Source organism: Ovis aries, chromosome Y (assembly GCF_016772045.2).
Source record: "Ovis aries strain OAR_USU_Benz2616 breed Rambouillet chromosome Y, ARS-UI_Ramb_v3.0, whole genome shotgun sequence".
Lineage (NCBI taxonomy): Eukaryota > Metazoa > Chordata > Mammalia > Artiodactyla > Bovidae > Ovis > Ovis aries.
The window spans coordinates 23248511-23265435 of record NC_082741.1 but is presented as its reverse complement, the minus strand read 5'-3'; positions in this window follow the sequence as shown (position 1 = coordinate 23265435).

Below are 16925 nucleotides of genomic sequence, written 5' to 3'. Positions count from 1 at the left end.
GCCTTTTTCGAGACTGGAATGACAACTGACCATTTCCAACTGAGCCACAGCTGAGATTTTCAAATTTCTTGTCTTATTGAGTACATCACTTTCACAGCATCGTCTTCGAGGATTTGAAGTAGCTCATCTGGAATCGAAGCCGTAATAGAGCCTTCTAAGTCCCTAATGGACACTGCATGGACTCTCAGAACAAGTGAGATCAACAGCCATCCTCTTTAACAACAACAACAAAAAGTTCCCTCAACAAGAAAACTTACACAAGCCACTGGTCCCACCACATTCACTTGGAGGAGACCACCCAATTAATAGCAATGATGGCCCTCCGGTGTGCAGAAAATAGACCTCAAAGACAGTCATCGAAACAACATGAAAAGGCAGAGACATATCCAGCAGATGAAGGAATACAATGAAAATCAACAAAGCAGTGAAAGAGGAGGAGGTAGGAAGTCTAAAGGAAAAACAGTTCAGCACAATAATAGTCAATGTCTTGGAAACAAATGGATCGACAGATAAATAGACTTCAGGCATGGATTGAGAAGATGAAAGGGATGTTTTAAATGGACCTGGAAGAAATCATGAGTAGTCAATCAATAATGAACAATGAAATAACTGAGATAGAAATCACTCTGGACAACAGGAACAGTACTGTAACTGAGGCAGAAGAAAGACTAAGTGAGCTGGAAGATCGGATATGGGAAATAAATGAAGCAGAGCAGGAAAAAAAAAAAGAAAGAGAGAAATGAAGACAATCACAGAGACCTATGGGACAATGTTAAATGCCCCCATATTTAAATCATAGGTTTCTCAGAGAAAGAAGACAAAAGGAAAGGGCATGAGAAAATATTTGAGGAGGAAATAGTTAAAAACATCCCTGAAATGGGAAAAAAAAAATAAAAAAACAGACACCTAAGATGAAAAATCCCAGTGTGTCCCACAGGGGTAAAATCAAGACACAACATGTCAAAACACACATTAATCAAAATGAAAACAAACAAATAAATATACAGAATGAACAAATATTCAAGGTAACAAAGGAATCACAACAAATAACATAGAAGGGAATCCCCATAAGGATAACAGCTGATCTTACTATAGAAACTCCTCAGCTTAGAAGGGAATGGCAGGATGTACCTAAAGTGCTGAGAGGCAAAAGCCTAAAGCCAAAATTACTCTATCGAACAAGGATAGTATTCTCATTCAAAAGACAAAACAAGAGCTTTACAGACAAACAAAAGCAGTTAGTGTTCAGAACCACCAAACCAGCACTTCAGCAAATGCTGAAGGATCTTTTCTAGATAGGAAACAGAAAAGCTTATAAAAACAAAGCCACAAAATATATAGTAAATGGTAAGAAGATCATACTTATCAACAACTACCTTAAACAGAAATGGGCTAAATGCTCCAACGAAAAGGCAAAGACTGGGTGAATGCATACAAGAATATACTGTCTGCAAGAAAACCACCTCATACCTAGGGACACATGCAGCCTGAAAGTGATGGCCAGGAAAAAGCTATGTTGTGAAAATGGAGAGCAAAAGTGGGAGGAGCGATATTCATATCAGATAAATGGACTTTACCTAAAGACCACTATAGGAGACAAAGAAAGTTGCATTACAGAACATTCAAGGCATCAATCCAAGAAGAAGCTACATGCACCCAATGTAGGAGCACCTCAATACAAGAGGCAAATGCCAACAACTAGTAGAGCAGAAATAGACACTAACCAATAGTATTGGGTGATTTTAATACTTCACTCATAACATGAACAGATCATCCAGACAGAAAATGAAATAAGGGAAACTCAGGTTTTAGAAGATACATTAGACCAGTTTGAGCTAATTGATATCTACAGGTCATCCCACCGCCAAAGAACAGATTTCACCTGTTTCTCCTTTTTTTCTCCTTTTTCTCACGTGCAAATGGAACATTATCTTAGGACAGATCACACCCAAGGTTAGATCACATCTAACCTTAATAAACTTCAAGATATTATACTATTTGCAAGCATAATTTCTGATCACAATGTCGTTCGATCAGATATCAACCACAGGAAAACGACAACAACAACAACAACTAGAGGAAACACAAAAAATTTGGAGGCTAAAACCACCAAAATTCACATTTGAATTCAACAAAATCCAAAACTTTTATGAAAAAACAAACAAACAAACAAACCTCTGCCAAAGTAGTCATAGGTGGAACATACCTCAACATAATGAAAGCCAAATATGACAAAACCATTGTAAACATTATTGTCAATAATGAAAAGCTGAAAAAATTTCCTTAAAAGTCAGCACGAAGACAATGTGCCCACACTCATCAGTACTCGTTCTGGGAATTCTAGCCACAGTTTTCAAAGAAGAAAAAGATATGAACAGAATCCTCATTTGAAAAGAAGAGGTATAACTGTCTATTTGCACATGCTATTACCCTTTACAAAGAAAACCCAAGAGATGCCACCAGAAAATTCCTGGAGTTTATCAATGAATACAGTAAACGTGCAGGGTATAAAACTAATACACAGAAACCCTTATAGTCCTACACATTCACAATGAAAAATCAGAAAGAGAAATGAAGGAACAATCCTGTTCCCCATTGCAATGAAAGGAATAAAACAACTAGAAATAAGTTTGCATAAAGAGACAAAGGACGTCCCCGATGGCTCAATTGGTAAAGAAGCTGCCTGCAATGCAGGAGACTCCTGTTTGGTTCCTGGGTCACGAAGACCCCCTGAAGAAGGGATAGGCTAGGCACTATGGTGTTCTTGGGCTTCCCTTGTGGCCCCAGCTGGTGACAAATCCTCCTGCAATGTGTGAGACCTGCATTTGAGGACTGGGTTGGGAAGATCCTCTGGAGAAGGGAAAGCTACCCATTCCAGTATTCTGCCGTGGAGAATTTCAAATTCCATACACTGTATAGCCCACGGGATTGCTAAGAGTCAGACGTGACTGAGCAACTTTCACTTTCCCAGAAGGATGAAAGAAAGCACTGAGGAAAGAAATCAAAACATATATAGATGGAGACAGATATCATGTTCTTGGATTGGACTAACTGATAGAGTTAAAATCAATATACCAGCCAAAACAATCAATAGATTCAATACAATACCTCTCAAACTACCGACAGTATTTTTCATAAACTAGAACAAATTATTTTATGATTTGCATGGAAACACATAAGACCTCGAAGAGCCAAAGCAGTTTTGAGAAAGAAGAATGGAACGAGAGGAGTCAAATTTTCTAGCTTCAGACTACACTACGAAGATATCAAGAGAGTATGAAACTTGCACAAATATAGAAATATAGACCAATGGAAAACAAATATGAAGTCCAATGATAGATTCCTGCCCCCATTATCTTTGACGATGCAGGCAAAAATGCGCAACAGAAAAAGACATTTTCTTCAAAAAAGTGTTATGGGAAAAGTGGAGAGCTCTGTGTAGAAGCTAGAACGCTATCTAACATCATGTTCAAAAATAAACTCAAAATGGATTACAGGTGGAAAAGTAAGACCAGAAAATATACCACCCTCAGAGTACAATATAGGTATAACCACCACAAAATAAGTCACAGCAAGGTCCTCTGTGGCCCATTGCCTAAAGGAAATAAAAAATAAAATAAAAATAAAAATGTTTGAAAAAAGGAACCTAATTAAACTGTATAGATTTGTACATTGAAGGAAACTATAATTAAGGTGAATATGTAGCTTCAGAATTGGGAGAAAATAAGAGCAACTCTGAGTGAACTCCGGGAGTTGGCGATGGACAGGGAGGCCTGGGTTGCTGCCATTCACAGCGTCGCAAAGAGACGGACACGACTGAGCGACTGAACTGAACTGAACTGAATAGCAACTGAAAAGCTAACAAAAAAGTTGTCTCCAAAATATGCAAGGTGCTCACGCATCTCAATACTCAGCTAATACTCAAAAGGAAAGGGCATGAGAAAATATTTGAGGAGGAAATAGTTAAAAACTTCCCTGAAATGGGAAAAAGAACAGACAACTAAAATGAAAAATCCCAGTGTGTCCCATAGGGGGAAAACCAAGACACAACATGTCAAAAGACACATTAATCAAAACAAACAAACAAACAAACAAACAAACAAATATACACAATGAACAAATATTCAAGGTAACAAAGGAATGACAACAAATAACATAGAAGGGAATCCCCATAAGGATAACAGCTGATCTTACAATAGAAACTCTTCAGCTTAGAAGGGAATGGCAGGATGTACCTAAATTGCTGAAAGGCAAAAGCCTAAAGCCAAAATTACTCTATCCAACAAGGATAGTATTCTCATTCAAAAGACAAAACAAGAGCTTTACAGACAAACAAAAGCAGTTAGTGTTCAGAACCACCAAACCAGCACTTCAGCAAATGCTGAAGGATCTTCTCTAGATAGGAAACAGAAAAGCTTATAAAAACAAAGCCACAAAATATATAGTAAATGGTAAGAAGATCATACTTATCAACAACTACCTTAAACAGAAATGGGCTAAATGCTCCAATGAAAAGGCAAAGACTGGGTGAATGCATACAAGAATATACTGTCTGCAAGAAAACCATCTCATACCTAGGGACACATACAGCCTGAAAGTGATGGCCAGGAAAAAGCTATCGATGAGAAAAGAGACAAAGGAGGTAGGAAGGGAGCTCCATCCCGGGAAGGGAATCCCGTTCCGGGAAGGGAATCTTAAGAAGAGGGGTTTCCAAACACCAAGAAACATTCTCCCTGCCGAGTCTGTGGCGAGCTTTGGAAGCAGAGAGGGCAACGTAGCAGGAAGGAACCATAAATATATAATTAAAACCAACAGATTACAAGCCCAACAGTAACTCCCCCAGCAGAAAAGCAGCACAGACGCCTGCATCCGACACTAGCAAGTGGGGGCAGGGCAGGGAGGTGCAGGAGGCGTGGGCTGCAGTGCTTTTTAAGAATCAGGCAGGAACGCCCCGCACATAACCACAACGAATGAACCTGCACTAGCAAACTAGACTGTGGGATAGCTACCATGTGAAAAGCCCGAACATAAAACACCACCAGAACCACACACAGAACAAAGGATGGAACAGAAATAGCCAGTTACAGACCATTCCCCGCCGGTGACTGGCAGCCAGAACCGTATGGGCTGGAAGGGGGTGATCACAGCCCGGGAGAGACTTTACCTACAAAACTGCAATCAGGCTTCTTTGCTAAGGCTTCTGGGGGTTCTGGACAGTCACCATCCACCTCACAAGGGGCACCAGTGGTACATCCAGAAAACTAGCAGCGGACATGGGAAAGGCGATAAGTCACCGTGACCGCGCTCACCACCCACCTGAGCTACTCGGACGTCAGAAGGACACAAAAGGCAGTCCCAACCGAATCTGTGCCTCTGAGGGCTTACCTGAGCACCGAACCTGAGTTCGGCTTAGACCTGGGAGGTGCGTGCAGCCTAGGGCCGGCCTCAGACCCTGGAGCAACGTAGAGCATGAGCGGTGTGCATCGTGAGCAGGGGCAGGCCCAGTGGGTCTGAGACGCTGAAAGCACACGCAGGTGTTATTTGTTTGCAGCATCCCTCCCTCCCCACAGCGCAACTGAACAACGGAGCCAAAAAAAAAAATAAAAATAAAAAGTGTCCACCATGCCCCCCCCCCCCTTAAGAGGACAGAAATCAGACACTGAAGAGACCAGCAAACAGAAGAAATTTAATGGAGTGAACCGCCTTGGAAATAACCCCACACTGCCCACAACACCAGAGAAAGGGCCAGAAATATCTTTACTATTTTTATGACCATTTCTTTTTCTTTTTTTCTTTTTCGCTGATGTTGTTGTGTGGTAGTTTTTTCTTCTTTTCTTTTTCTTCTTCTTCTTTTTTTAACTTTTAAAAATATTTAAGTCCTGTATTTATCCTTTAATTTTTATTCTTATAACCTCCTCTTATTTAAAAAGAAACCTATTTTTTAAAGCAAACACTGTATATAGTCTTTGTGTGGTTGTTGTTGTTGTTTTAATAGTTCTTGTGGCTTTTTTTTCTTCTTCTTCTTTTCCTTAATATTGCATTTTTTAACATCCAACCTCTATTCTAGATTTTTAATCTTTGCTTTTTGGTATTTGTTGTCAATTTTGTACATTTAAAAACCCAAACTTCACTACCCAATTTTACCTGAGAGCGAGATTACTGGCTTGACCACTCTCTCCTCCTTTGGACACTCCTTTTTCTCCACCAGGTGGCCTCTGTCTCTTCCCTCCCCCTTCTCTTCTCTACCCAATTCTGTGAATCTCCGTGTTCCAGACGGTGGAGAACACTTCAGGAACTGGTCACTGGCTGGATCTGTCTCTCTGCTTTTCATTTCCCTCTTTTATCCTACTGGCCACCTCTGTCTACTTCCTCCCTCTCCTCTTCCCTGTATAACTCCGTGAATACCTCTGAGTGGTCCAGACGTTGGAGCACACATAAGGATGTGATAGCTGGCTAGCTTGCTCTCTCCTCTTTTTATTTTTTTCTCTCTCTCTCCTCTTTTGATCCCACCTCATCTCATTCCAGTCACCTCTAACTACCCCTCCCTCTTCTCTCCTCCATGTAACTCAGTGAACCTCTCTGGTTGCCCCTCACTGTGGGTAAACCTTTCATCTTTAACCTAGATATCTTATCATTGGTGCTGTATAGGTGGAGAAGTCTTGAGGCTACTGTAAAAATAAAACTGAAAACCAGAAGCAGGAGGCTTAAGTCCAAACCCTGAGAACATCAGACAAGTCCTGACTCCAGGAACATTAATTGATAGCAGCTCATCAAATGCCTCCATACCTACACTGAAACCAAGCACCACCCAAGGGCCAACAAGTTCCAGAGTCAGACACACCATGCAAATTCTCCAGCGACACAGGAACACAGCCCTGAGCTTCAATATACAGGCAGCTCAAAGTTACTCCAAAACCATTGGCGTCTCATAACACATTACTGGTCACTCCATTGCACTCCAGAGAGAAGAAATCCAGCCTCACCCACCAGAACTCCAACACAAGCCTCCCGAACCAAGAAATCTTGACAAGCCACTGATACAACCCCACCCACAGTGGAGAAACTCCATAATGAAGAGAACTCCACAAATTCCCAGAATATAGAAAGGCCACCCCAAACGCAGCAATAGAACCAAGATGAAGAGACAGAGGGATACTCAGCAGGTAAAGAACAGGAGAAATGCCCACCAAATCAAACAAAAGAGGAAGAGATAGGGAATCTACCTGAGAAAGGATTCCAGATATTGATACTGAAAGTGATCCAAAATCTTGAAATCAAAATGGAATCACAGATAAATAGCCTGGAGACAAGGATTGAGAAGATGCAAGAAAGGTTTAACAAGGACCTAGAAGAATAAAAACGAGTCAATAGATAATGAATGACTCAATAAATGAGATCAGAAACACTCTGGAGGCAACAAATAGTAGAGTAACAGAGGCAGAAGATATGATTAGTGAAATAGAATGGTAGAAATAAATGAATCAGAGAGGAAACAAGAAAAATGAGTTAAAAGAAATGAGGACAATCTCAGAGACCTCCAGGACAATATGAAACGCTCCAACATTTGAATTATAGGAGTCCCAGAAGAAGAAGACCAAAAGAAAGACCATGAGAAAATCCTCCAGGCGACAATAGTTGAAAACCTCCCTACAGTGGGCATGGAAATAATCACCAGTCCCAAGAAAACCAGAGAGTCCCAAACAGGATAAACCCAAGGCAAAACACCCCAAGACACATATTAATCAAATTAACAAAGAGCAAACACGAGAACAAATATTAAAAGCAGCATGGGAAAAACAGGAAATAACACATGAGGGGATTCCCATAACGGTAACAGCTGATCTTTCCAAAGAAACTCTTCAGGCCAGGAAGGAATGGCAAGATATACTTAAAGTGAAGAAGGAGAATAACCTACAACCCAGATTACTGTACCCAGCAAGGATCTCATTCAAACACGAAGGAGAAATCAGAAGCTTTACAGACAAGCAAAAGCTGAGAGAACTCAGCACCGCTAAACCAGCTCTCCAACAAATGCTAAAGGATATTCTGCACACAGGAAACACAAAAAGGGTGTTTAAACCCAAACCCAAAACAATAAAGGAAATGGCAACGGGATCATAATGATCAGTAATTACCTTAAACCTGCTTAGTCACAGCTCCAGAAAGCTATTCTCTTTTCCTTCTAAGGACAGGCTTACCTCTGTGGGGCTTGGTATTTAAGTATTCCCTTTGGTTAGATTCCTTGCCTTCAACCCCAGCTCAGTGCTGACAACCTTCAGGTCTCAAATAACATACTATGCAACTGGTGCATTTTACATTCTTACCAAAGAAAGTAAGTGTCAGTTGTATCTCCACAGTATTAATTTAGCCACAAGGAATCTTCGGCAAAACTAAACAAAACGTTAGAGAGATGACAGCACTTCTACGAAATATGTTGTCAGCTTTACAAACGACCTATAAACTACAAAGTCATCACGAAATAGACATCTACCCAATACACATTTCATTACTAGATTCTTTCTTTGTATATAACCATTTTATACCTTCAGATTTGCAACTGGTACTTTTTCAAATAAAACTGGTGCTTTTTTTTTTTGCTTCTTTTTAAGCCTAGATTTAACTGATGTCTTTAAGATGTTCATTTCAACATTGACATCATTCATAACTCCAAATACATAAAAGATGATGACAAAAACATCATAAATACAAAAAATAAAAATGTAGTTCTATTATTATAGCCTCCAATAAATGCTAGCAAAACTGGAACAGAAGCATTGTAAAAACATTTAGTGATGTTTCAACATTTTTCTAATCTTTTTTGATTTCATCTTTCTCATGTGCTTTAGAATGCATTACAACATCAGTAGAGTATTGGGCTTCCATGGTGGCTCAGAGGGTAAAATGTCTGCTTGAAATGGAGCCCTGGGTTCTAATCCTGGGTTAGGAAGATCCCCTGAAGAAGGAAATGGCAACCCATTCCAGTATTCCTGCCTGAGAATCCTATAGATGGAGGAGACTGTAAGGCTACAGTCCATGGAGTCGCAAAGGGTCGGTCGGGCACGACTGAACGGCTCCACTTTCACTTTAGTCGAGTATTGTCATATGTTTAAAACATCTATAAAAATATGGTAAATAATACTGGTACAAATTTCATCATTAAACATACATATTCAGCTGTTTTAATGCATGATGAGAGAACTCTGAAACAACTTGCGTTTTCATTGTTATTGGTGACCATGCCAGACCTGCCTCTTGAGAAATCTATGTGCAGTTGAGAAAGCAACATTTAGAACTGGACATGGAAAAACAGACTGGTTCCAAATAGGAAAAGGAGTACATCAGGCTGTATAATGTCACCCTGCTTATTTAACGTCTATGCATAGTACATCATGAGAAATGTTAGACTGGACGAAACACAAGCTGGAATCAAGATTACCGGGAGAAATTTCAAGCACCTCCGATACGCAGATGACACCACCCTTATGGCAGAAAGTGAAGAGGAACTAAAAAGCCTCTTGATGCAAGTGAAAGAGGAGAGTGAAAAAGTTGGCTTAAAGCTCACCTTTCAGAAAATGAAGATCATGGCTTCTGGTCCCATCACTTCATGGGAAATAGATGGGGAAACAGTGGAAACAGTGTCAGAGTTTACTTTTGGGGCTCCAAAATCCCTGCAGATGGTGACTGCAGCCATGAAATTAAAAGACACTTACTCCTTGAAAGAAAAGTTATGACTAACCTAGATAGCACGTTCAAAAGCAGAAACATTACTTTACCGACTAAGGTCCGTCTAGTCAAGGCTATGGTGTTTCCTGCGGTCATGTATGGATGCGAGTTGGACTGTGTAGAAAGCTGAGCACCGAAGAATTGATGCTTTTGAACTATGGTGCTGGAGAAGACTCTTGAGAGTGCCTTGGACTGCGAGGAGATTCAACCAGTCCATTCTGAAGGAGATCAGCCTTGGGACTTCTTTGGAAGGAATGATGCTAAAGCGGAAACTCCAGTAGTTTGGCCACCTCATGTGAAGAGTTGACTCATTGGAAAAGAACTCTGATGCTGGGAGGGATTGGGGGCAGGCGGAGAAGGAGACGACAGAGGATGAGATGGCTGGATGGCATCGCTGACTCGATGGACGTGAGTCTGAGTGAACTTCGGGCGTTGGTGATGGACAGGGAGGCCTGGCGTGCTGCATTTCATGGGGTCACAAAGAGTCAGACACAACTGAGTGACTGAACGGAACTGAACTGAACGGAACTGAAGCTAGGGACTGTTGGTGGCAGAGGTAGAGGCCCCAGTCTGTGTATCCAAATTTGGAGTGATGGAATACAGTTAAAGTGACTGTAAACATAGGGAATTTAGAAAGATGGTAACGATAGCCCTGTATGCGAGACAGCAAAAGAGACACAGATGAATAGAACAGTCGTTTGGACTCTGTGGGAAAGGAGAGGGTGGGATGATTTGCGAGAATGGCATTGAAACATGTATAATGTCATATAAGAAAAGAATCACCAGTCTAGCTTCAGTGTAGGAGAGGATGCTTGGGACTGTTGCACAGGGTTGACCCAGAGGGATGGTAAGGGGAGGGCGGAGGGAGGGGGTTTAGGATTGGGAACACGTCTACACCCGTGGAGGGTTCATGTTGGTGTCTGACAAAACCAATGCACTATTGTAAAGTACAATATAAATAAATAAAGTGACTGTAAACAAAGAAACAGAAAAGAGTTTCTCTTCAGAAATAAAATGTTCAGAATTGATTTTCACACTGAGGGAAGGCCTTTTCACCTACTAAGTATTAGTGAACATTCTGGCTAGATATAGTTTTGCTTGAACTTTATGCTAGACAGCCTATTTTTGACCTGGGAAACACATATTGTACATCTGCTTTAACCATGGAGGAGAGTCACTGGGTATTCACTGGAATGGGAAAGTAAAAATCTGTTGCAGTTGTCTTTCATCAGTGTACCCTCTGGGGAAGTCAGGATATGAAAATGAGATTGTGCATTTCTGTGCTTTGGAGTTATGTGTTCCTAGTTAGTGAAGATAATTAAGAAGTGTAATGATTCCAGATTCTCGCCTAGGAAAACACTAACATCACTGTTGTCAGACCTGTATTTTGTGGTTAACAGGATCCTTTTCCCACGAGATATGTTTCATTCATGTACTTTCAACTTTAAAGAATTTTCTCTGTGTCCTGGCTCTGCCCCTACAGCTTCAGAACACTCCTCTTTAAACTGTACGGAAGACCATTTCCCAGGCTATGGTCCTTGAGTTTATTTTTATTTTTCTCCTAATTTTAGTATATATAATTTATTGGGTATTTTTATCATTATGGCATAATTTTCTTCAAACTTCGTACTGAAAGTTGTCTCCTATTTAATCATGACATATGATCAGTGAGTCCACATACTAAGGAATGACAATTGGCACTTTTTAGCAGAAACCAGGGCTTCCCTGGGAGGTAAGCTGCCTAAGAATCTGATGCAATGCAGGAGACCCCAGTTTGATTTCTGGTTTGGGAGGATGCTCTGGAGAAGCAACAGGCCACTCCCTCCAGGGTTCTTTAGGTTTCCCTGGTGGTTAGATAGCAAACAATCCATCTGCTATGAGAGAGCCACTGGAAGACTGGCCTAACAACCCACTCCAGTATTCTTGCCTGAAGAACCCCCTTGGACAGAGGAGCTTGACGGGCTATATTCCAGACACTCACAAAGAACCAGACACGACTGTGAGAATGAGCAGACCAGAAACCAAAATATATTTTTAAGAAATCCTTGAAAACCTTGAAATTTGGAAGTGTTCCTTAGAAAGAGCATGTTAACCCTGAAAAAAAAAAACCACCATAAAGCAATGAACTTTATTACTCTCTTTTCCCTATAAGATCAGAAGAGAAATGGAGTGTCATTTCCCTTTTTAGAAGCTAGTTGTTCTCGTAGAAACTATGAAATGATTAAATAAATTATTGAAACCTACTGAAATGCTGCTTTCAAATAAATAAATAAATAAAACCCAATTCAAGACGGATACCAAAGCAAGAACATAATCGAAATCACTTGCTGTTGTGAGACATGGCTTCAAAAGAGAACCAAATTAATGTATATAATGACTGGCTAAATTCTCTGGCAATACATTATAACAATTTACAGTCAACATTGAAAGGGATTTTTACACACAATAAAATAAAAATGCCTTTTACTCATGCATACTTTTAATAATCAAAAGCACTGACTAATTTTCAGTCATTGCAGGCCAAGGACATTTAAACAAACTACCTACTTTATCTGCCAAACAACACGGTGTTGGTGGTCATGATTAGCTGCTAAGTCATTTCCGTCTCTTCATCTCCATGGACCATAGACCACCAGGCTCCTCTGCCCGTGGGTTTTCCCAGGCAAGAATACTGAGTCTGGTTTTCATTCTCTCTTCCAGAAGATCTATCTTCCCAACTCAGGGATTTCTCAACCCTGGGTCATCTACATTGGGAAGTGTACTCTTTACCAATGAGCCACCAGGAGAATACTCCAAAGAAAAACAGTATCTACTTAAGTACTTCTTGGCTTTCATATGTACGGTATCAACCTTCCAGCCTATATAGTCTGTGTTGAACTATCCTAGTGATCCATCGATTAATAGTCAGCCTCCCAGTGATTCTTGTCTGGGAAGATCCCACATGCTGAAGTGTAACTAAGCTCATGGGCCACAGCTCAGGAGCTCATGTGCCGAAACTAGAGCCAGTGTTCTCCAGCAAAAGAAACATCACAATGGGAAGGTTATGCAGCATAGTGAAGTGCACCATACCACTTGCCTCAGCTACAGAAAGCCCTTGAACATCCATGACTACCTGGCCCTGCCAAAATAAATGCAGTTTTAACAATAACAAATATTCATGTCAATGTATGGGAAAACCAATACAGTGTTGTAAAGAAAAATAAAGTAAAAATAAAAATTAAAGAAAAAAATAAATAAAATGGAAAAATAAATTCATAAATAAGACCTTAAAGGGCAAAAAACAAACAAACAAACAAACAAAAACCAGTGAGTTTAGCAGAGAAGTTAGTTACATATATTTAGCAACAAGCAAATATAATTCGCATGTTGAAAGTGCAAAAATACTAATTTTTCAAAACGTGATAGAATGATACTGATTAGAAGAAATCTATCACAGAATAAAAATATTCTAGGCAATAGTTCAGCAGGATGAGAGATAAGGGTATCCCAGCCATCAGAGTTCACATTTGTGGTGTGAATGCCGAAAAGCCTATGAAACATCATGTTGGTCAAATAATTCGAGTATCCATATATCCACTTAAGCTCTTAGCTATCTCTCCTGCACCTTTATATTTCATTCTGAAGCCATTTGGATTTTCTGAAAGAATGTGTAGATTTGTTTTGTTTGTGTTAGTTTCTGAGGAGACTTCTCATTCTGCCCACATGCTAGGAAACTTTTACTATATTTTCCATTACTATAATTCAAGTTTCATCTACTCTAACCTTTCATACCATTAATCCCATATTGATTTCCTTTAGCAGGCTCTAGTGATGTTCTTCAAGCTCTTTTAGCCATTCTTTCACTTGGGTATAATGCTCACTGATTTGAATAGCAAATTACCACTTTTCTAATGTGCTTTTAGAGTGTGGTGAGCTGCTCTGTTTCAGGCTTTTGGTTGGAAAACCCTGCCTTATTGTCAGGGCTGCAGTATCTTCTGATACCAAAGGAAAGACTACAAATATTCCAAACAAATTTGATTATGGTAATTAACATTTTCTAAAGAATTAAAGAGTTCCTCATCAAAATATTTATTCCCATGGAAAAAATAGCCCCAGCTCCTTAAGTACATCATGATTTTATTAAGGGAATCTGTGAGAACGGCCATGTTCTCTGTGCATCGTGACTTCATCAACACACCTCTCTGAGGTGAAAAAACAAGTTAGAATTCACATACTTCAGGAAAGCCATATTTAAATATGGAAAAACCTTGTTTCAATAAGAGGAAAAATGGCTGCATGAGAAGTGGATTGATATTGTTTCTCTATTTTTCTCTGAGCATCTTCCTGTAAGTTGTGTCTTCACTTCTTACTGAAATGGTTGATTCTGCTGTTGTTCTGTTGCTCAGGCATAGTAACTCTCTGCAACATAATAAGGCATGTTACGTTCCTTATTATGCAGCACACCACGCCTCACTGTCCATCACTAACTCCCAGAGTTTGCTCAAAGTCATGTGCCTCAAATTAGTTGTACCATCCAACCATCTCATCGTCTGCTAGGCTCTTCTCCTTCTGCACTCAAGCTTTCCCAGCATCAGGGTCTTTTCCTATAGTTAGCTCTTTGCATCGGGTGGCGAAAGTACCAGAGTTTCAGCTGCAGCAAAAGTACTTCCAATGAATATTCAGGGCTGATTTCCATCAGGATTGACTGCTTTGATCTCCTTGCAGTCCAAGGGACTCGCAAGAGTCTTCTCCAACACCACAGTTCAAAATCATCAATGATTCCATGCGCAACTTCCTGTATAGTCCAACTCTCCCATCCATACATGAGTAATGAAAACTCCATAGGTATGACCTGATAGACCATTAATTGCAAAGTAATGCCTCTGCTTTTGCATATGCTCTTTAGGTGGTTACAGCTTTTCTTCATAGGATCTAGCACCTTTTAATTCCGCAGCTGCCCTCACCATCTGCAGTGATTTTGGAGCCCGAGAAAATAAAGTCTATCACTGTTTCCATTTTTCCCCGTGATTTCCCTATTTGATGTGAAGTCACGGGGCCAGATGCCATGATCTTCATGGTTTCAACATTGAGTTTTAAGCAAGGTTCTTCACTCTCTTCTTTCTTTCCATCAATACGCTCTTTATTTATTCTCCACTTTCTGTCATATATGTGGTGTCAACTGCAAATCTGTGGTTATTGATAGTTCTCCAAGCAATCTTGATTCTAGTTGGGCTTCATCCAGCCTGGCATTTCACATGACGTGCTGAATATAAGTTAAATAAGCCACATGACAATATACAGCCTTGATGTGCTCCTTTCCCAATTTGAAGCTAGCGCATTGTTCTATGTCCAAGTGTTGCTTCTTGACATGCCTACAGATTTCTCAGCAGGCAGCTAAAGAGGTCTGGTATTTGCATCTTTCCAGGAATTTCCCATAGCTTGTTGTCATCCCCACAGTCAAAACCTTTGGCATAGTCCAAATCAGAAGTCGATGTTTTTCTTGAACTCCTTTGCTTTTTCTCTGATCCAATGGATGCTGACAATTTGATCTCTGGTTTCTCTGACTTTTCTAAATCCAGCTTTAACATCTGGAAGTTCTCGGTTCATGTACTGCTGAAGCCTAGCTTGAAGAACTTTGAACATGACTGTGCTTACATGTGAGATGTGTGCAATTGTGTGTTAGTTTAAACAATCTTTGGCCTAGCTTTTCTTGATGATTGGAGTTTAAACTAACCTTTCCAAGTTCGGCGGCCAGTGCCGAGCTTTTCAAATTCGCTGGCATATTGCGTGCAGGATTGTAATGTCATAATCTGGTAGGACTTGAAATTCCACAACTGGAAACACATTACCTCTAGTAACTTTATTCATAGTTATGTACTAAGGGCTGCTTGACTTCACATTGCAGGATGTCTGGTTCTGGGTGAGTAAAGACACCTTCACGGTTATGTGGGTCATTAAGATCTTCTTTTTCTTCTTCCTTTTTTTTTTTTTTAAGTTCAGTTCTTCTGTGTATTCTTGCCACCACTTCTTAATATATCTGCTTCTGTTAGGTCCATATATTTTGTCTCCTTTATTGTGCCCATCTTTGCATGAAATGTTCCCTTGGTATCTGTATCATTCCTGAGGTAATCTCTGTTCTTTGCCATCCTATTGTGTTTCTCTGCTTCTTTGCATTGATCCCTGAGGAAGGCTTTTCTTATCTCTCCATGCTATTCTTAAGAAAACTGCATTCAAATGGATTATCTTTCTTTTTCTCCTATGCCTTTAGCTTCTCTTCTTTTCTAAGTTATTTGTAAGCCCTCCTCAGAAAAACCTTTTGCCTTTTTGCATTTCTTTTTCTTGGGTAGGTTTTGTTCATTGTCTCATGCAGAATGTCATGACCCTTGGTCCATAGTCTCCAAGCAGTCTGTCTATAAGATCTAATCCCTCAAATCTATTTGTCACATCCACTGCATAATCATAAGAGACTGATTTTGGCCAACCCAAATGGTCTAGTGGTTTTCCATACTTTCTTCAACTTAAGTCTGAAGTTTTCTTTAAGGCATTCCTGATCTGAGCCATCTCACTGCTCAGTCTTGTGTTTTTGTTTTTCTTTTTTTTTTTTCTGATTGCATAGAGCTTCTCCATCTTCAGCTACAAAGGACCGAATCAATCTGATTTCAGCATTGACCATCTCAAGAGTCATCTCTTGTGTTGTTGGAAGAGGGTGTTTTCTATGAATGGTGAGTTCTCTTAGGGAATTCTGTTAGCCTTTGCCATACTTCATATGTACTCCAAGGTCCAACTTGCTTGTTATTCCAGGTATCTCTTGACTTCCTACTTTCTCTAGGAGGCAATGAACGTGGGCAGTATAAGCTCTCATTCCTCTGCCTTTTCTAAATCCATCGCATATATTTGGAAGTTCTTGGTTCAAATACTTTGAAGCCTAGCACAAAGGATTTTGAGCCTTATCTTGCTTAGTATGTGAAATGAGCACAAGAGTGCAGTACTTTGACAAATTTTCAGCATTACCCTTTGATGTGGGGATCAGTACGTTGTCATGTGTACACTAGAGCTTGCTCAGTAGTGGCATAATGTGTATTCCATAGTGCAAACTCAGAAGTTGGAACATGTATGGCATATAATGTTGACTCAGTAGAGGTAGGATGATACTTTCAGAGTGCAAGCTCAGTAGTTGTGCTAAGCCTTCTGTAGAACACTGATTCAGCAATGGTAAGATGTGT